General features: G+C 39.3%; 1 protein-coding gene across 1 annotated transcript in view; it reads right to left on the minus strand.

The window, feature by feature from the left end:
* Positions 1-1273: 1273 nt before the first annotated feature.
* Positions 1274-22177, minus strand: part of LOC120357042 (protein GVQW3-like) — a 240672-nt gene continuing 219768 nt past the window's right edge. The window contains exon 2 of the mRNA XM_039446391.1: positions 1274-2403. The gene's annotated coding sequence lies outside the window, so the exon portion shown is untranslated. The remainder of the gene's footprint in view (positions 2404-22177) is intronic.

Below are 22177 nucleotides of genomic sequence, written 5' to 3' on the forward strand. Positions count from 1 at the left end.
TTGCTGAGGACCTAAACATATTGATTGGCTCGTGCCATTCGATTTTTATCAATGATTTGGGCATGAGACGGGTCGCCGCGAAATTCGTACCAAAATTGCTCAATTGCGACCAAAAACAGCATCGCATGAACATTGCTAATGAGATGTTGGACTCTGTCCGCGACGACCCAAATTTGCTCCAGAGGGTCATAACTGGTGACGAATCGTGGGTTTATGGTTATGACGTGGAAACCAAAGCTCAATCATCTCAATGGAAGCTGCCGCACGAACCAAGACCGAAAAAAGCGCGCCAAGTTCGGTCGAATGTGAAAGTTTTCTTCGATTGCAGGGGCGTGGTGCATCATGAGTTCTTGCCACAGGGTAGAACGGTCAATAAGGAATATTACCTGCAAGTTATGCGCAATTTGCGCGAAGCAATCCGCCAGAAACGCCCGGATTTGTGGAAAAAAAAAAATTGGCTTTTGCACCACGATAACGCCCCTGCTCACACATCGTTGCTTGTGCGCGACTTTTTGGCCAAAAACAACACACTAATGATGCCGCAGCCACCGTATTCCCCAGATCTGGCCCCCTGTGACTTTTTCTTGTTCCCTAAACTGAAGAGGCCCATGAAAGGACGACGTTACGCTACGCTTGACGAGATAAAGACGGCTTCGAAGGAGGAGCTGAACAAGATAAAAAAAAATGATTTTTTGAAGTGCTTCGAAGATTGGAAAAACCGTTGGCACAAGTGTATAATATCTCATGGGGATTACTTTGAAGGGGACAAAATAGATATTCATGAATAAATAAATAATTTTTGAAAAAACACAAAATTCGCGATACTTTTTGAACACACCTCGTATACAACATAAATGCAAATCTACACATAAAGACGAAGAGTCTGATCAATTTGAAATGGACGATATCGATCTTAACACTAAATCAGAAAGACAAAATTGTAAGTACATATGAACATGTTAATATTATTAATATATTAATTGTAACTCTAGCAGTACATAATATCGTGTGTGTGTGTGTGTGTGTGTGTTTGTGTGTGTGTGTGTACACACTACACACACACACACATACATATATATATACATTTAATAATAATTACATGTTTTGTTCAATATATATACTATATATATATATATATATATATATATATATATATATATATATATATATACATGGTGCGTTCCATAAGTAATGCGACCAAATTCATAAAAAACTATTTATTGAATATATTTGTACCAATGGTTAGAAATCTTCAAAATAGCACCCTCCCGCATCGATACATTTTTGGAGGCGATGCTTCCAGGCCTGGAAGGCATCCTGAAAGGCCTTCTCCGGGATGTCCTTTAGAGCCGATGTCACATGTGCCTGGATGTTTGTAATTGTGCCCCAATGTTTTCCTTTCAGGCCTTGTTTTAAACGAGGAAACAAAAAAAAGTCTGCGGGTGCCAGGTCGGGACTGTAGGGAGGCTGGGAAACCAATGGGGTGTGGGTCTTGGCCAGGAAATCGTTGACAACGAAGGCGCTGTGGCTTGGCGCGTTGTCATGATGCAGCTTCCACGCGTTCTTGATGTCGCTTCGGCAACGTGTGACCCTTTTTTTCAATTTTTTTAGCACTTCCAAGTAGAAAGCTGCGTTCACAGTGGTCCCTGTAGGTACGAATTCATGGTGAACAATGCCTCTGACGTCAAAGAAGACAATGAGCATGGTTTTGATTCTGGATTTGCTCATGCGTGCCTTCTTGGGGCGGGGCGACGATGGAGTGTGCCACTCTGAACTCTGTCTTTTTGTCTCCACGTACTCAAAAATCCACGACTCATCACCGGTGATAACTGAGTTTAAAAAATTAGGATCATTTTCACACATTTCCAAGAGTTCTTGGCATCGAAGCACTCGCATGTTCTTTTGTTCGTCGGTCAACACTTTAGGGACCAGTTTGGCGCACACCTTTTTCATGTTTAAATCGTCGGTTACAATACGAAAAACTGTTGTTTTCGTAATGTTAAGAGTTTCTGCTATCAATTGAAGGCTCAACCGTCTGTCAAAATTTAAACAATCACGCACACGCGTCACATTTTCGTCAATTCGGGAGGTTGATGGACGTCCAATGCGGGGTTCGTCGGTGACTTCCTCTCGGCCCTCCTTGAACGACTTGTGCCATCGGAAAACTTGTGATTTTGACAAGCAATCACTCCCAAAGGCCTGCTGAATTAATGGCAACGTTTCGGTGGCGGACTTTCCAAGTTTAACGCAGAATTTGATAGCGTAACGTTGCTCCACAGTACGATCCATCGCGCCGTGCTACGTTAACCTCAAACGCGGTTCACGGGAATGCACGTCCTGACTCTCCTGCTGCTCGGAAGCGACCGAGACCGGGCGCATTTTGAAGCTAACACTCCCCTCCACCTTTCCCAACAGGTTAGAACACGCTGCGGTGTATCGTCGCGTCAGGAAAAAATTGGTCGCATTACTTATGGAACGCACCATGTATATATTACACAAAATGTGTAATTGCATATTTACGTATTATACATTGCATATTTATACTTATTGTAAATATTTTAATGAGAATATTTGCATATCTGTTATTACTATTTTCGTTTAAATTAAAAAATATCGTTTAATTAAAAAATAAATTAATATTATTTTTACACTGCATTGTTAAGATATTATTTTTGTTGTATCCAATGTTTCATTACATGTTTGAATTCTCTAACATTGACTAGAAAAAATAACAGTAATACAAATACAATTTTAAATGCATTTTCTAATTTCATTACAGGCTCACACAATAAACGAAATAAAATTACTGATCCTATTGAAAATATTAAACAAGCTTCAGAATCATCTTCAATATCATCATTGCTTCCAACGTCTTTAGGAATATCGGGCTCTAAATTGGATTCGTTTATAAGAAAAACTACAACAGTGGAAAGTAAAAAGATTCATCTCCAAATTGCAAAATATATATATAGTACGAATTCATCGTTTCGGCATGTAGAACATGACGAATTTAAGAAAATGATTCATCTTTTACGTCCTGGTTACAAACCACCAACCCGTTATGAAATTGCTAACGAACTATTAGATGAAGTTTATACTTCCGTGAGATAAAACACTGAAAAAGATTTGAATGGTAAAATAGTTTCTATGATGATGGATGGCTGGAGTAATCTTCACATTGAACCAATTGTTTGTATTTCAGTAACCGATGTATCAGAAGGAAATATTCATTTAATTGATACAATTGATACAAGAGAAAATAGACATACTGCAGATTATTTATTAAATTTAGCTGTTACATCGATTAAAGATTGTCAAAAATTTGGTTGCTTTATTAAAAGTTTTGTAACTGATAATGCAAGTAACATGACTAAAATGAGAAAGCAACTCTCAGAGTGCGAAGATTTAAGTATGCCAGATATAATAACATATGGCTGTTCTGCACATATTCTAAATTTATTGGCAAAAGATGTAGATGTGCCAGGTCTAAAGGATGAAGTAAAAAAAATAATAAAGTATTTCAAATATACTCATTTTCCAGCGGCTAAATATAAACAGGCAGGCGGCACTTCTCTTAATTTACCTATTGATGTCCGTTGGAACACTTTATCCGATTGCTTTGTATCATACTTAAAAAATTGGCATATTCTTGTAAAAATATGTTCAGAAAACCGTGTTGCAATTGATACAGAAATACAGGCTAAAGTTCAAAATCTTAATTTAAAAAACAATGTAGAAAAATATTTATTTAAGTTACAGAAAATTTCAAACGCATTGGATAAAGTTCAAAATGAAACATGCACTATCGGAGAAGCTGCTGAAATATGGTTAGATTTATTGCAACGTGTCGAAAAAGAAGACTTTACTACTTTTGAAATAGATTGTTTTAAGACTCGTTTTAATATGGCGATGACTCCATATCATTTTTTAGCAAACTTCTTAGATCATCGTTACAGAGGTCAAAAATTAAAGCAAAATCAATTAGAAGGAGCGTTAGAGTATGCAGCTGCATATCATCCTGAAGCAATGCGGTTTATAATCTTATATCAAGCAGAAAGTTCACCATTCAGAAAATATTTATTTTCAACTCAAAACGTAAACAATATTAATCCGGTATCATGGTGGCGAGCTCTTCGGAGTAGCATAAACAATGCCATGTTTGAATTAACTATGCAACTGCATACAGCTGTAGCATCCTCTGCAGGTATTGAAAGATTATTTTCTACTTTTGGTTTAGTTCACAGTAAAATACGTAATAAGTTAGGAACAGAAAAAGCGTCAAAACTAGTATCCATTATGAGAAGTTTAAATTCAAACAGATCGATTTTGAAAGACGATTAAAAATTATATGTATTGTATGTATGTATGTATCTATATATATATATATATATATATATATATATATATATATATATACATATTATTAACAAATATATTATTACATATATTATTAACATATGTATTATTAAACATAATATATATTATTTGTATACTTTTTATTTGTATAACACACACACATACACACACACACACACACACACACACACACACACACACACACACACACACACACACATACGCAAACGTTTTATATATTTAAAATAAATTTTATTATATATGCAAATCAAAAATTATTTAAATACTTCGAAAATTTATAAATATATTATTGAAAACACATTTAAAAGAATCATATTTTAAACACGTTTAAAACAAAAACATGTTTAATTTGGTGTGATGTTTAAAACGTGTTTTAAACATTTGTTTTAAACATAAATGTTTAAAACGTAACAACCCTGCCCATGGGATCCTCTGTAGTGCAACTACGGGATAATTTTTCCGCGGTTGCAGGGCTTCCCTTCCCTCGGCAGCCTCTGCAGCGTGACGACGGGAAAACATTTCCGCGGTTGCAGGGCGCGGCGCCGCCACCTTGTTCGCAGCAATCAAGAGAGGGTTCAGCTGTCTCTGAACCGCTCTGAGTGGCGGTGCAAAGATAGATTCGCGCAGCCCGGCAGGAGTCGGCTTAGCCGTCTTCTTTTTCTTCTTTCGCTTCCCCCTTGGCTCTGACCCCAGAGGGGGGGAAGTCCTCCCTATCGGGTAGGACCCGATGGACCGTCCCCAGGTCCACATCGGTGGCCTGTCCGCGGGTGGTCTGAAGGGCGGACTACTCTATCCCCTTCGACCACTCGAGGCTGACGGAGACGACACTTTCTCGGTCACCATTTCGGCCCTGACATGGCTCAGAAAGCCCACATCGGTCCTAGGGGTGCCCGTTCTGCGCCACGGGCGTTTGTCTGGAGCTCGAGGAAGGCGTTCTTGGCTCTCAGCCTTTCCAGGTTTCCCTCGAGCTTCTTTTTCTCCGCGAGCCACTCCACCCTGGCATTTTCCAGGGAGAAGTCCTCACCCGCCCTAAGTGCGGGCTCACCCTCTGTCCGTCCAATTATGGAGAAGAGTACAGCAATGAGCTCTGTGTACGCCCTTTATAGGTCTCGTTTTATAGAGCCTTGAATATTGTTCGATTGCTTCACTGACTTTGCCAGTTCTCGTTAGACAATCGCTGCCACCGCAGCCATCGGTTGGCTATCATAGTCGATAGCCAGCTCCATGGCCTTGTTATTCGCATTTGGTCCGACGCCGATGACGGCTTGATTACAGCGTCTAGGATGGCCTTGTGGTCCTTGTCTGGCCTTTTCGGCCTCAGCACGGCGGGCCATAGTTTCTACCGTAAACTGGCCCTTGTGGGAAGGGTCAATCGCCGGGCTGCTCCTACTTTTGCGGGGCGGCTCCTCCTCAGAGTCGAACGAGATAAATATCTCATCACGGTCCCGTTCTCTTTCCGGTGCGATCGCTTATTCCTGCGGGGCCCCTCCCTCTCCGTCCAAAGATCAATGGGGCTAAGAGGCCAAAGACGAGGAAATGCTGGGCTTCAAGCCACCTGTCCGTCCCTTTTTGCTGGAGGCCGGTCCTGGTTTATATTCAGGGGCAGAGCCTCAAGCAACTCTCTCCTCTACATCGCTCCTACGGAGAACGATAGTCAGCACTTTATTGTTTGGAGAATTTGTCATGGTTGTATAAATCCCACTCCCCGTGACGGCTCCGCCAACCGGCGTGTCTCCCACACTCTCCGAAGAGACAGACCCTGCGCCCGGATACTCCCGGGTGGTCGGCATATGGCGTTGGCACAGGGAATGTTACATCCGGTGCACGGGCTTCCGACCCCTTACTCACCGCGGGCGGGGCAAACCCCAGACTTGCGCGGCTTTTGGGGGTCTCCCACGTCCGACAATGGGGGCACCGTTACGGGTGGCGCTACCCGGGGGGCCCCACGGACAAATCGGGTAACGGAGGCGGCGCCCCTCCGCACCCTAACCGCCATGGCGACCAGCACGTTCGCCATGGGGAATAGTCCACACGACAGACAACCACAGACTCAGTGTCCCGTTTCGAAAGGGACGACGTCGCGGAAACACCGGGTACTCTCAACACCGCCTCAGGCCCTGCTTCGGAATATTTCCGAGCGGCCCCAAGGCCAATCCGTCCCGCAGCCCCAGGAAGAGTTTCCCACGAGGAGCGCGACGGATCGTTCTCTACCGTTCTGGCCCAGCCTTGGATTACCTCCAAACGGCCCGGAGACGGCCCAGCTCGGCAGGCCCGGAGATTTCGGGGTTCTGTCGGTCTTAGTCCCAAGATACGGTCCGGCACTTTGTTCTGAGGTAAGGCCTTGTTCCGAGGATACCGGACGATTCCATCTAGGCCCTGCCTCAGAATGCGTCCGAGCGGCCCCGGGGCCGGCCCGCGGCCTCGGGAAAAGTTTCCCACGAGGTGCGCGCCGGATCATCCACTGCCCCTCTGACACTGCCTCGGAATACCTTCGGGCAACCCAGAGACGGCTCAGCCCGCTGGGTCCGGGAAATTTCAAAATCCCAACGGCCTGTCCTACTTTTTTGAGGAGCCGGCTCTCCTCATGCCAAGACACGAACCGTAAAAACGACCCCGTGCCCAGACACTGAAATCACCGACCCCTCCGCCTCGTGCGTCCTCCGCGCCAAAAGGCGCCTTGGGCACTGCATTTGCCTTCAAAGAAGGCAAATGCTTTCCCTGGTGACTTCTTAGACCCTCTGCCTGAGCAGAGGGAGCCCCCTCACCTTGACAAGGTCACCGACGAGCGAAGTTGTTGACAATCTTATCGATCCCAAGATGACCTAAGCCGTCATGGCAAGTACGAATAATATTATCTTCCATACATTTAAGGACGTAGAACAATTTCTTATTTTTAAATTTGCGGTGGAATAACCATTTCTCAATTGATACTTTTTATTTTCGACATTTTTCAATTTATCGCGGATTTTACAAATTTCGATATCTCTATCTTGTCAAATTAACAACGTTTGTTCAAATGTATTCGCTTCTAAAACTAATATGCTATTACAACGACTCAATGCGTTAACGTGAGATATGCGCGCTTCGGGACGATGCTGGACGATGCTCAATTTTATAATCATAATTTTGCAAAAACATCACCTATCTAGAAATACGTGAAATGACGGTTTGCTTATTCAAAGTAAGATTATTACAATCAGTAAAAATAATAAACAAAATTCCAGATAAATAAATATAAAATCTTTTGATGACATTTACGGCCGCCAAACACTCCAGCTCAAAGCTGTTATACGAGGTGTGTTCAAAAAGTATCGCGAATTTTGAATTTTCGCGGGTTACGTATATTCGAATTTCGATCTTTTTGTGGCGTTATGTTGGTACTCATGTCTCTCACTTATGCCGACAAGCTCGGCCATTTTGAATGTTCACTTAATTGTTGACAGCTGCTTTGCTTGCACGTGTTTTGGATCGTCTTCGATTTTTACCTATTCAAAAAAATGGATCAAAGAACCTGTATCAAATTTTGTGTGAAAAACGAAATTAAGTGCGCGGATGCATTCCGAATGTTGACTGTGGCATACGGAGAAGCTACCTTGGACCGAAGCAACGTTTATCGGTGGTACAAAATGTTCTCAGAAGGCCGAGAAGATGTGAACGACGAAGAGCGTGCCGGACGCCCGAGCACTTCAATAACAGACGAAAAAATTAATGAAGTGGAGAAAATGGTATTGGCCAATCGTCGAATCACCGTTAGAGAAGTTGCTGAGGACCTAAACATATCGATTGGCTCGTGCCATTCGATTTTTATCAATGATTTGGGCATGAGACGGGTCGCCGCGAAATTCGTACCAAAATTGCTCAATTGCGACCAAAAACAGCATCGCATGAACATTGCTAATGAGATGTTGGACTCTGTCCGCGACGACCCAAATTTGCTCCAGAGGGTCATAACTGGTGACGAATCGTGGGTTTATGGTTATGACGTGGAAACCAAAGCTCAATCATCTCAATGGAAGCTGCCGCACGAACCAAGACCGAAAAAAGCGCGCCAAGTTCGGTCGAATGTGAAAGTTTTGCTGACAGTTTTCTTCGATTGCAGGGGCGTGGTGCATCATGAGTTCTTGCCACAGGGTAGAACGGTCAATAAGGAATATTACCTGCAAGTTATGCGCAATTTGCGCGAAGCAATCCGCCAGAAACGCCCGGATTTGTGGAAGAACAAAAATTGGCTTTTGCACCACGATAACGCCCCTGCTCACACATCGTTGCTTGTGCGCGACTTTTTGGCCAAAAGCAACACACTAATGATGCCGCAGCTACCGTATTCCCCAGATCTGGCCCCCTGTGACTTTTTTTTGTTCCCTAAACTGAAGAGGCCCATGAAAGGACGACGTTACGCTACGCTTGACGAGATAAAGACGGCATCGAAGGAGGAGCTGAACAAGATAAAAAAAAATGATTTTTTGAAGTGCTTCGAAGATTGGAAAAACCGTTGGCACAAGTGTATAATATCTCATGGGGATTACTTTGAAGGGGACAAAATAGATATTCATGAATAAATAAATAATTTTTGAAAAAACACAAAATTCGCGATACTTTTTGAACACACCTCGTATTGCGCTTCCGTCGCCGTAATTCTACGGCTAAAATATGACACGAATCTCATAGTAGCGTCATTCTGCTTTTGCAATAAAATCGCGTCAAATCCACTTGCGTCACAATACAATTTCATCATAATTTAGAAGAGTAAAGAGCAAGAATCGCCTGTGATGACAATAATTCTTTTAGCAGTTCAAATGCACGATTTTCTTCCGGGTCAAATTGAAAAATTGCATTTTTCTTGACCAAATCATAAAGCGGTTTAGCTATCAAAAACTTTTTAATAAGTCGGCGGAAGTAACTAACAAGACATACAAATCTGCGAACTTTCTTTATATTACGCGATAGTAGGTAACCGACAACGGATTCGACATTTTCCAAGCTAGGTCAAATACGATTTTTATTGATCAAATAACCAAGATAAACAATTTCGCGACACAAGAATCTAACCGAAACTATAACTTGTGTGGTGAATCGAGGCTAATTACTGATACAAATTGCTTGTATTCATAATAAAAGACAATATATTTAGAAAGAAGTTTTACAAAGATAATGTAAGAACAGTCTTCAGCGCGTGCATCACATAAAAGACAAGCGGGGACAAACATGAACCATGTGTCTAGTCAAGTGGGAAAAATGAAACCTTTCTAGTGCTGTTTCCTGCCGCGTATCCTTCAGTCATCCATTTTAGTAATTTCTATATATCTCTATGAACAAAAACTAACAAGTAAAAATATAAAATATAATGATAAAAACAATATCCCACAATCCGATCTCTTGGTTTTATCAGTCAATAATATTCATAACCTTCTTTAAATGTTTTGATAGAGTCGGGCCTCCTAGTGGCTTTGTTAAACAATCTCTTGTTATATTATCACTGGATACATGCTTGACAAGAATATTTTTATTCCTTACAGCCTTTTGGATGTAATAGCATTTTCGGTTCATTAATTTGGATTTAGTTTTAAAACTTTCATCGTTTGTCAATTTAACAGCGTTTAGATTATCACAATTTAATTCTCTTGCTGTTTTTTCTTTGTATCCCATCTCGTATAGTATTCTGGAGATCCATATTACTTCTTTTAATCCTTCCAGCATTGCTTCTAATTTACTTTCCGTCGATGACAACGGAACAATTGATTGGTTTTTACTTCTCCAATGTATTAAATTTCCATTTCTGTATAGTAATAATCCGATAAAAAATTTTGCGTCTTCTGTTCTATCCCATGCATCAGATTCACATTTTATTTTTGTTGAGTTCTTCCTTTTAAACTTCAAGCAATAATTAATGGTACTTTTTAAATATCATAAGATTCTTTTTAATGCTGCATGTGTATTATTCTTGGTTTGTTGATAAATTGTGATAAACAGCTTAGTGCAAATGATAAATCTGGCCTTGTCTAGACATTCAAGTACATCAGTCTTCCCATCAATTCCTGATACGCTTGGACATCAGCTTTTTCACTTCCTTCACAATCTTTCATTTTTATGTTTATATCTCTTGGCGTCTTCACAATATTACACTCTTTTATTCCATATAGTTCAAGTAACTTTTCAATGTATTTGCTTTGATGTACAGATATTCTTCCTTTTTCTTAATCCATTTGCATTCCTAGTACAACTTTTGCTTTTCCGAGGTTTTTAATATCTATGTATTCTTTAATCTTGTAAATATAGCTCTTCTCAAACTCATTATCACTTGACACTGTTGACATATCATCCACATGTATTCCGCAATATAAGAATTTATTTTTCTCTCTTGCAAAAAATAAACATGAGTTTTTCTTAAACTGTTTTAATCCGCATATTACTAAAATATTGGTGAGAAATTCATTCCAACACCTGCCAGCTTGTTTAAATCCAAATATACTTTTCTTCAATCTACACACTTGTTCCTTATTATTTTGCAGTCCATCTGGTAATTCTATAAATATTTTCTCTTCCAATCTTCTATGTAGAAATGCTGTCATTCACGTCGTAGAGCTTCATCTTCCTTTCTTCTTGCGCACTTATGCTAAATAATAGTTTTATCGTGTCTATTCTTACTACTGGGACAAACGTTTCTCCATAATCTACTCCTAGACGTTGCCCACATCCTTGTGCAACTAATCGTGCTTAGTATCGTCCCGATCCTGTATTAGGGTCTTCTTTTATATCAAATACCCACTTGCATTTAATAACTCTCTTATTCTTCGGTTGTGGTACGATATACCATACTCCATGTTTTTTCATTGACGTCAATTCTTCATTAATAGTATATCTCCAATATTTCCAATCTATTGACTTTTTTGCCTGCTGAACGTTTCTTGGAATATCTTTATCTATAATTATCATTGCAGACTGTTGTTCTTTAATTCTTATAGATTTTTTAACATTTTCTTGTTCTTTTCTTCTTTCCTCCTCTTCTCGTCTTAAATTTTTCTTTATTTATTGTACATCACAGCTTTTGTTGTTCCTTTCGGTCTTCCTCTGGTTTTCATTTTTATTGACTGCACTTGGATTTTTATATATTCATTTCCTCCTATGCGTTCTTCAATTGTTTCATCTGTAGAATCTTTATTTTCATTTTCTATTTCGTGTCTATCTTTAAGTTCTCCCATATCTACATCTTCATATTTACCGTTTTCTGATTCTAGTCTTCCTTCTTTTTCATATTCTTAAATTTCTTCTTGAGTTTCCATCATTTCATTATCATATGATTCTAGTCCTACAGTAGTAAACCTGTTATCTATCGTATGCTTTTCTTTTTTCTCTTCCTCCAACAATTCACATCAATTTTTACTCTCGTCGAATTTGACATCACAATCCGTTTTTATCCTCCCTGTTTTTGGAATATAAACTCTGTAGGTATTATTTGCTACATATCCTACAAATATAGTATTTCTTTAATAATCTTTGAATCGAATTTTTCTCTTCGTTGTTCTTTATTTATAATATATGCCATGCAATCGAATCTTCTCATATACTTGACGTTCGGCTTTCTTTCATTTCACATCTATTGGGAGTATAAATTAGTTCGTTCGTTTTCAAAAGATGGCTCTGGCTGTTATGAATGTGTCATAGTGACAGCTGATTCCGGTGGTTTCAGAGAAGTTAAACATCTGTCAATAATATTCAGTACATATCGTTTTGAGTTTCATACAAAATCCCTGTTTTTTACTGTGTTGAATATATCAACTTTTGTATTAACTAAGCAGTATTTGCGGGAGGTTTTAGTTTTCTATTTAATTGGAAGAAAAGCGCAGCTGAAGCGCATCGAATGCTGGTAGAAGTTTATGGTGACAATGCTCCAATTGATAAATCATGTAGTGAATGGTTTTGACGTTTTAAGAATGGTGATTTCAAGTTAAAGACAAGCCTCGCTTTGGACAGCCAAAAAAATTCGAAGACAAAGAATTGGAGGCATTACTCAATGAAGATCCAAGTCAAACGCAGGAAGAGCTTGCAGAATCATTGGGAGTTACGCAACCAACAGTTTCCGTACAATTGAAATCCATGGGAATGATTTTCAAGCAAGGCAATTGGGTGCCTCATGAATTGAAACAGAGAGACATTGAAAGGCGATTTTTCACTTGCGAGCAGCTGATTCAAAAACAACATAGAAAGGGTTTTTTACATCAGGTTGTAACGAGAGATGAGAAATGGATATTCTACGATAATCCCAAAGAGAAAAAATACTATGCTAGATGCGGTCAATCGTTGCCATTGACCTCAACATCAACACCAAAGCCGAATATTCATGATTTGAAAGTGATGCTGTGTATCTAGTAGGACCAAAAGGGTGTTGTATACTACGAGTTGCTACAACCTGGCAAATCCATTACGAGCGATTGGTATAGGCTACAATTAATTCGTTTAAGCCGTGCATTACGAGAAAAACGGCCGGAATACGAGGAACGACATGACAAAGTTATTTTGCTATATGATAACGCTCGGCTTTATGACGCAAAAGTCGTCGAAACTTATTTGGAAACGCTCAAGTGGGATATTTTACCACTCCCGCTGTATTCATCGAACATCGCTCCATCTGATTACTGGTTATTCCGACGGATGCAGCACAATTTGGCAGAACACCGGTTCACTTCTTTCGCAGAAATCGAAAATTGGCTCCTAACTTGGATCGCTTCAAAAGACAAAACATTTTTTTGAGATGGAATTTGAAAATTGCCTGAAAGGTGAGACAAAGTAGTAGCCAGTGATGGACAATACTTTGATTAATCTATTCATTCAATTTGTTTTGAAATAAATTTTTGACCACAAAAAAAACGGACCGAATTAATTTATACTCCCAATAATATGGAGTCTTCCCATGCACGGTCGATTTGCTTGTTCTTGATATGTATCGCCGTACACGTTGCTCCAAAAATCCAGTGACCAATGTTGTTCTGGTCATTTCTATTATGGATTTGTTTGTCCTTTTCACCATCCCGTTACATTGTGGGGTTTTAGCTGGACTAAATTCATGCTTAATTCTCTTCTCTTTTAACCATTCTCCTAATCTTTTTCCCGTGAATTCTCCTCCATTATCCAATCTGATTGCTTTCAATTTTAATCCAGACTAGTTCTCCTTCAAAATAATTAACCTTTTTAATTTTTCCGCTGCTTCTTCTTTTTCTTCTAATAGTTTAACAAATGTTACTCTTGAGTAATCATCTACAACTGTAAAAATATAAGTTTTTCCAGCGCATGATGAAGGATGTATCGGACCAATCAAATCAATGTGCCATAACTCCATTATTTAACTTGTTTTTCTACTTATCAATCTAGGATGTGCTTTTTGACACATTTTACCTTCTTTGCATGGTTCACATTGCCTCTATTCTTTGTTTTCGTTTATTCCATTCACAAGATTTTTCTTCTTCATCTTTTCAATTAGCTTTTTATTTGTATGTCTAAACCTTTTATGCAACACATCAATATCTTCTATTGTTGCCGCTGGTTCATTCCTGTATTGTTATTGATTTTCCATAGTATGCGTTTTTTTCTCTTACAGTTGTCATCTTTATTTCGTCCTTGTTCCTGTAGACAGTAGTTCCATATTTATCAAATTTTACATTATATTCATAATCCGTTATTTTTGCTACAGATAAAAGATTCACATTAATGTCTGATACACATAATACATTTTTTAATCATATTCTTTTGTTATTTGAGTGTTGCGTCATTACAATTTCTGTTCAACCTTTAAAAATTAATTTCTGTCCATTTTTGTCTGCGAATGAAATGTTTCTTTTATCATCTGTTATATTATTGAACATAACCTCGCTACTTGCCATATAACTCATCGCGCGAGTCTAATATCCACATACAGTTTTTATAATTATTTTTCATTACCTCATTTTCATTCTCGTCTCATATATTGTACTCACATGTGCTCCGTGTTCTCTTACTGATAACACAGCTTCGTCTTTGATTTTTCACGTAACCTTTGTTCGTCTATAACTTTGTCCAGTTCCTCTTCCTCGTGATGAGCCTCTATATCCTCTTCCTCACGATGTATTCTCTTCGGTTCCTTGCAATCTGCCGCAACGTGATTAAATCCTTGACAATTAAAACATTTTTGTTTTTTACGACATTTACTCGAAATATGCCCCTCCGTTCCACACTTATAACACGATGTCACATTTCGATTTGTCTCTCACTCCTCTCACGTACTCGTCTCTCGATGTCTTTTCTTCTTTCCGATTATTTTTTCGTAGTTCCTATTGTTTCAATGCGTAACGTATATCATTTAGGGTTATTTCTTTTTGAGTTTTCAATACTCGCACATTTTGATCAAACTCGAGCCTTAATCCTCTAATGACGTACATTCTGAGTTTGTAAACCTCTATGACTCTACCAAGTTACACGCATTAGTTGCATAGTGCTTCTGCTCTATTCACGTACGCGTCACCGTTTTCATCTCTCTTCATTCTGAGATTCAATAAAGGCCATAGCACACAAAAAAACATAAGCATTAAGACGTAAGCAACAGTCCGTAAGCAGTAAGGATAGCGCACATAGAAAACTTAAACTTAATATTTCACCAATCAGGTTTGAGCATAGTGACTCCATTTGGACATTCCGGTTCCGATCCCATTCTCTTCCTGCGACATTGATGAGGTTAGGATTGTAGATTTTTGTCAGAGGTAATAAAAATAATAGTTTAATAAGAATAAGAAATATAGTTAATAAGAATTATAATTTTGTAACGGTACGCGGTTTCGGTCGGTTCGGTGCGGTGCGGGAACTTCGGGATCGGACCGGATAAGGCTCGTCGGTTGGTCAGGTGTCCGTAATGACTATACCCAATGTTTTACGTAGCAAAAGATAGTAAATGATTTATTAAAAATAACAATTGCAAAAGAGTTGACAGAATGAACATGGAAAAAAATAAAAGAGCTCACGAAATAGAGAGATATCAAAATAAAAAGATAATGATAGAGCTAATAACATAGAGATCGCAAAGAGATACTGATAGAGATAACAATATGGCTGGTACTCGGATTACCAGTTGCGCGGCGGAGTACCTGTAACGGTCTTTTTACGCGGTTTATATCTAATGCTAGAAATACCTATTTACAAGTTTTCGGCTAGACTAGTGAGTTATGCGGGCTGCTTGCCCGTACGGTCGGGGAGTCGCGGGGCGCGGCGGGATTGGCTAACGCGGTTGTGTAAGCGTGTGCGCAAATGCGGTTCGTTGCCGGCGCGGTCGCCGCCGCGATTCGCCCGAGCGCGCCCCGTGCAAGTGGGGCGCTCGATCGACAAGTTGCTTGTGCCCTGCCGATGAATGGGTTACGAAATTTGTCGGTTCGACAGTAAAGGTATTCGAGGACGACGGTGATTGGTCGAGAATGCTCGGCCGGTGATGATGACGAGAATGCTCGTCGAGACGGCTGGTCGAGGATACTCGGCCGAGGGTAGCGACGGGAATGCCCGTCGAGGATATCGGAGTGCGACGAGAATGCTCGGTCTTGTGGACGGGTCGGATAGTCGGACGGATCTGACTTGTGCGTTCCCACTGCCGGCTTATATATCCGAACGCGCGGCTGAGCAAGCCAATCCGCGCGCTCGGTCGGTTGAGCCGGAGTGGGAGCGTTACGGAACGCCACGGTCGGCGCGCGTGTCGCCGCGTGGTTGCACGGCGAAGTTCGGTTGTGCGTGCACGTGGTCCTCGGCTGCACTCGGCGTTCGGTGTTCGGTGGACGGAACGGAGGCGCACGGACGGTGGAGGGGCGTATCGTTACAATTTAATAAGAATTTGTCAAGTAAATTTTTTTTTATCAAATATATATGCCTAATTAAATTGTTATGACAATTTTGTAAAATAAATATACATTTGTATTTCAACTCAAATTAGATTTTCAAAAGTTCCGCCAGCTTTATTGAGGATCAATATACCTCTGTGACTATAATATTTTTTTATCTTGCTGCGACATTGATGAGATTAAGATTGTAGATTTTTGTCAGAGGTAATTGCTTTTCTTTTAAGTAACATTGTATTGAACATTATATATTGTAATTATCAATAGTCTTTTTATAAGTAATAATTAATATTTTTAAGTATTTAATATTTTATTATTAACCTACTTTGCTGCAGAATAAATAATTTGAGGTTATTTTTAATTGCAAATGCTGTAAAAAAAATACAAGAATTTGAATGCTAAATGAATTTAATTATCATCTATTGTTATTTACAGTTTGTGTAATAATAATTCAATCTGTGTGAACATGGAACACGAATATTGCATGCCAGTTTTCATTGAGGATAAAAATGATGACATCGAAGATGAGTATGTTAAAGAAAATGTTGATAAAGAAAGCGACGAATTATTGATCGATGCAGTACGAGAATATCCTCACTTATATAACTCATCCATGAAAGAATATAAGGATATTCAATTAAAAGAAAATTCCTGCAATGAGATTGCATCAATCATGAATATGTTAAGTAAAATCTTGTTTTCTACTTAAATTTACAATATCATACAATTCAAAGTGTATTTATTACTTCTTCAATTTGGATTTTTTTTATGATTTTGTACCTTCTAAGTTGCAGATTGTCAGAATCGTTGGTTATGATTATGTAAACGTTTTACAAAAAAACAACGATTACTAGAGACAGAAGGTTAAAGTGGCAGTGGCACTGGTCATCGATCTACGTTTTCTTGATAAAAAAACATGTAGTTTCTTGACAAATTTATTAAACGTAGAAGGTAATATTATTTTGTCAATATTATGTTTATCGTATTAAGACAAATTTAGACAATTTGCAAGTTATCACATACGCACGCACGCACGCACGCACGCACGCACGCACGCACGCACGCAATTTATAATCACACATTTCAAAATTTTTTATCTGTAATATCTAAAATATCTACTATATAAATAAAAGAATAAATGTGTATATATAAAATATTTGAAATAAAATTTAATTTTAATTTTTAGGTCATATACGAATGTTGTGAACTGTCCTGCTAAAAAAGTGACACTTGATATGTCACATTCCGATAGACATAATGGAACAAAATTACCAGCACATCAAGTCTCTTCCTATACAGATATAAAAAGTCCTGCCACTAATGTTTCTCCTATAATACCGTCTCATTCTACTTCTAACGTTCTGTTTCAGGGAAAAGAGATTATATCACATTTCGATAGACATAACGGAACAAAAGTACAAGCACATCAAGTCTTTTCCTGTACAGGTATAAAAAGTCCTGCCACAAATATTTTTCCTATAATGCCGTCTCATTCTACTTCTAATATTCTGTCTCAAAGAACAGAAATTATATCAAACATCAATGATAACTTTGATAATAGTTCTACAAATTATAGCGGCTTATCACAAGAAATTAATAAGTCTGAAACAAATTCTAATATATTATCATCATCTATAAATACACCTGCCGATTTCTTTGATGAAAATGCAATGTCTAATTCCTCCATAAAAGACTCAACATCATCTGTATTAAAAACAGAATTATATAGACAAACAGCAAGACACAAGTCAAATAAAGTTAATAAATGCAACACATACTTAGTCTTCACTCACTGCTTTGGCTGATACTCTTCAAAATCGTCTTGGAAACCGACCATCAAGCTTTGATGAACAGAATATCTGGAATAATAATTTAACAGCGGATACAACTTTTGGACTATTAGTAGCAAAACAGTTACAAGAAATATTTGAACCTGAAAAATCAAAACGGAAACTGACAATATCAGAAATGGAAACCGCTGTAATTAGTGTTCGCTGCCCAGCCAAAAATAATAAAATCAACCATGAAATCGATGTCAATTCCATCAGTACAATAGTACCTTTTCAAAAAAAGGTAAAAAAAAGTGCCAATTTATATGTGTGCGTGCACCTTATCTTTATTTTTTTTAAAAACCAAAGTTGTACTATTTTTGTATTTTAACAGAAAAATTTTTCCATGCTAACCCATGTGGTAATTTTACCTTTAACTTTAATTCTACAAAACAAAAGTAGTATTAGATTGTACTTTGTATTCTCATTGAAAAATTTTCCTATTCCAACCCAAGTGGTATGTATTCTAAAAAATGAGTGAAATCTTTAAATTGCGCCAATTATAAAAAGAATATATTGCTCTTTGAAATAACTGCTGTATTTACTTACAAATAAATATCTTAAATGTAATCCAACCTAAATGTATTTTTTCCAAAATATGTATGAAATCTTTAAATTGCGTCAATTATAAAGAGAATACATTGCTGTTTGAAATGACTGCTGTACTACTTTCAACAAATAAAATGCAAGTGATAGTATATTTATTTTTTAAATAAAATCCAAGTAGCGGCATTTTTAATTCCTTTTTAAATAAAATTCAAATGATACTGTCTGCGTATTTTTATTGAAACATTTTTCTGTTCTAACCTAAGTAGATGTACTTAATTTAAAAAAGTTTCAATGAAATATGTAACATTTAATCTCAAAGAATTAAAGAAAAACAGAAATGAGAATTTTAATAAAATAAAAAGTTTTTAAACTGTAACGTTACGCACCTCTACCGCACCGCCACTCCGGTCCAAACGCAGAACACAACGCGTAAGACCGAGCACGTGCATGCGTTCGGCTAAGCTTGCCGCGATCACGCGCTACCATGCGTGCCGCGCGCCGCGTTCGGCAAGCGCTCCCACTCCGGCCGGCCCAACCGCGCGCGCTGATTGGTACGTCCGACCGCTATATAAGCTGGCAGCGGGCAGCCGAAATCAGATTGCTCCGAGCCACCGATCTCGCACCTACTCCTCTCCTGTGCCGGGTATCCTCGGCGCTCCCAAACGCAATCCCGTAACCGCACCAAAAAGTACCAGCGTTACAAAACTACAAAAAATTGGCGCTGTTAGATGTCAAAATATAATCTAAATAAAATGTAAAACAGCAATGCCAATTTTTTGTAGTTTAAAAATTTTTTATTTTAATAAAACATTCTCATTTCTGTTTCTCTTTAATTCTTTGAGATTAAAAATTACGCTGCATTCGGGAATACACACTGAGTGTTTCCGAGTATCATTTTATTCTTGTTTAGCATTGAACAACAAAGATAAAACGACACTCCAAGGCACTCGGTGTGTATTCCCGAAGGCAGCCTTAATCTATCCACTACATGATACACATACGGCCATGATGCTCATGAGTTCAGCCATGTTGATGTTCAACTACGTGGTAAAATGGCTATAATATAATAACGAGCGCCACTCGTGACGTATACTGGACAAGATTTGTTTGGCCAGGGTTGCCAGTTTGGGCTACATGTCGCAAATTGGGCTACTAATATACCGACTTAGCGACTGAATTTTAACCAATAGCGACATGTCGCCGATTGGGCTATTGCGGAAATTTCTAATATTTTTCAAGATTTTTGAAATTCCCTATAACTAATCGGCATAGAGGCAATGAATCTACCCAATCAATTCGCGAGTTGCATTTAACTTTTAAACACACCGATTCTGTAAAATACGGAAACACATTTTTGGGTCTGGGAGACTTTTTCAACTTTGAGAAGTTATAACTTTGATTAAAATCAAAATTTTTCTACGATTTTTTTTAAACAAAAGTTTAAAATCTCAGGAGTGTGACTGTATAATCGGCATTGCCAAAAAATAATTTATTGTAAAGTTATAAAAGCAAAACCATTAAGCAAAAATGAGAAATTGATTAAAAATCCAGTTTTCCTTTAAAAAATCACATCTTCGCAATAAAAAACGTTTAAGGACTTTCAAATACAGATACAGCGTTTTAAAGCTAAAAAGTCACTTTCAAAATAAAATTTGGCAAAGTTATTCTTTTTAAAAAGTATAATTATGTAACATGGAGAATATGAGGTATTTTTGGGCATCTAAAAATCCACTTAAAAAAAAAATCATATCTTTGCAACAAAAAACTTTGAAGAACTTTATAATACAGCGTTTTCAAGCTAAAGATTCATACTTTCAAAAAAAAAAAATTATATCATTGCCATTTCTAATAATAAATGTGTAACAAACCGCCTTTCCACACCCCCCCTCGAACTGTCCACCGTTTCAGGCTGTCCGGCCGAACAACCGCCGGAGAGCGAAAACACGGCGCACAGCACCAATAAGAATTATAACACCGGCGTAGCGCGCATATACGCATCCGCGCGTCGACAGATCTCTGCGCGCACGCGCTCGACCGAAGGCGGTCCGGCGGTCGCTGGACCGATTTCGAGCAGCAGGGATTCCCCCATCGATACCGTACCGTTCCGTACCCCCGCACCGTCCCTGCCCTCGAGACTCGAGTATATAAGCGCCGCCGCTCCTACAGTCGAGGCTTCTTCTCCGTCCGATCTCCCGTCCGAGAACGAAGTCTATCCTGAGCGCTCAACGGAGTTAAGTGCCTTAGCTTCAGTCAAGCGATCTTGACACGAGCCATCCGCTTTCCTAGACCGCCGGTTCACGGGCTCAAGTCTATCTTGGGCTCCACCAGGAGATCCTGGTAGGCACTTTCCCGATCCGCCGTCCTGTCTCGGTATCGACTCACGACTTGGGGTGTGGAGTTCCGCGCCTCCACCAAGAGATCTTGGCGTGAGTCGATTACCACCGCCGAACATCGCGGTATTAACCGCAGCGCGTCACGATCGGGCCAAAGTACAGCTGTACTGCGCGCGCGTCGTCTCCGGCCGTGGCCACGGCCTTCGGCAAGGCCACGGCACCAGCGCGTCAACAGGGATTCCAAATTCCGAGAATCTCGGCTCGGAATTCCGCGCACCTGTAAATAAACACCGTTTGTAAGATACCGCGTTTAAATCCGACTGTTCCGAATCTCGCGTATACGTACCGTCTTTCCGTCCGCGCGTTCTGATTTCCATTTGTCCGTCCGCGCGTAAATTCTAAGCTTTTGTTACGTCTGTCCGAGCATCACCATCATTCGTCCGTCCGCGCACCGTGGCCAGAACGCCACGCTCTTGTAATATACCGACCATACGCGAAATAAAGACTCGCTTATTTTTCCACCATCATAAGTCTAGTTCTCTTGGCGACATCAATCCGCGTCCGCCGAACTCACGCCGCCCCGTGCGCGGAAAAGCCAGGTTGTTACAAATGTAACAAGGCGAATATGAGGTATTTTTTATTAAATCGTGTCTAAAATTGAAAATTGATGTGTTTTATGATATATTTCGGAAAAACTCTCTTTTCTACAGCATGTTATAGTATTCCAACTTTAGACAGAGTATATGCGAGTAACATCCGCAAACCCACCTGTTCGAACGTATTTTGTCTAGCTTTTTTATGTAAAATACAAAAAAAGTTTCACTTACACACTATATGAGTCGCATTGACCCTAACAAAACTTTCCTATCGTGCCGTTCGAATTTTAGTTAACCAAAAAAGTTGATCAACCATATCAATTGAAAGAGGAGATTTCAAACTTTTTTTACGTCTTGGTCCGAAGCTTCTATCTCATTCCGTCTTTACATAGCAAGCGTTTAAAACTTTATATGGGGTCTCTCAGACCCACTTACGTGTTTAAGGGTTAAAATGGCGCTCTCTGATGTGCGCTATCCAATGAACGTAAATCTTTTCCGAAATACCAGTACGATTATTGGATATCACCCATCGCATATCGCGTTCCGCGTCGCGTATCATGTTGGGTCGATGCCCGATGTCGTCATCAACCGCGCTCAACTTTTGTTTAAATTTTTGATGGGCCAATAAATATACTGTGATGGCGCTTTCC

The sequence above is a fragment of the Solenopsis invicta genome, chromosome 3, assembly GCF_016802725.1.
Source record: "Solenopsis invicta isolate M01_SB chromosome 3, UNIL_Sinv_3.0, whole genome shotgun sequence".
NCBI lineage: Eukaryota > Metazoa > Arthropoda > Insecta > Hymenoptera > Formicidae > Solenopsis > Solenopsis invicta.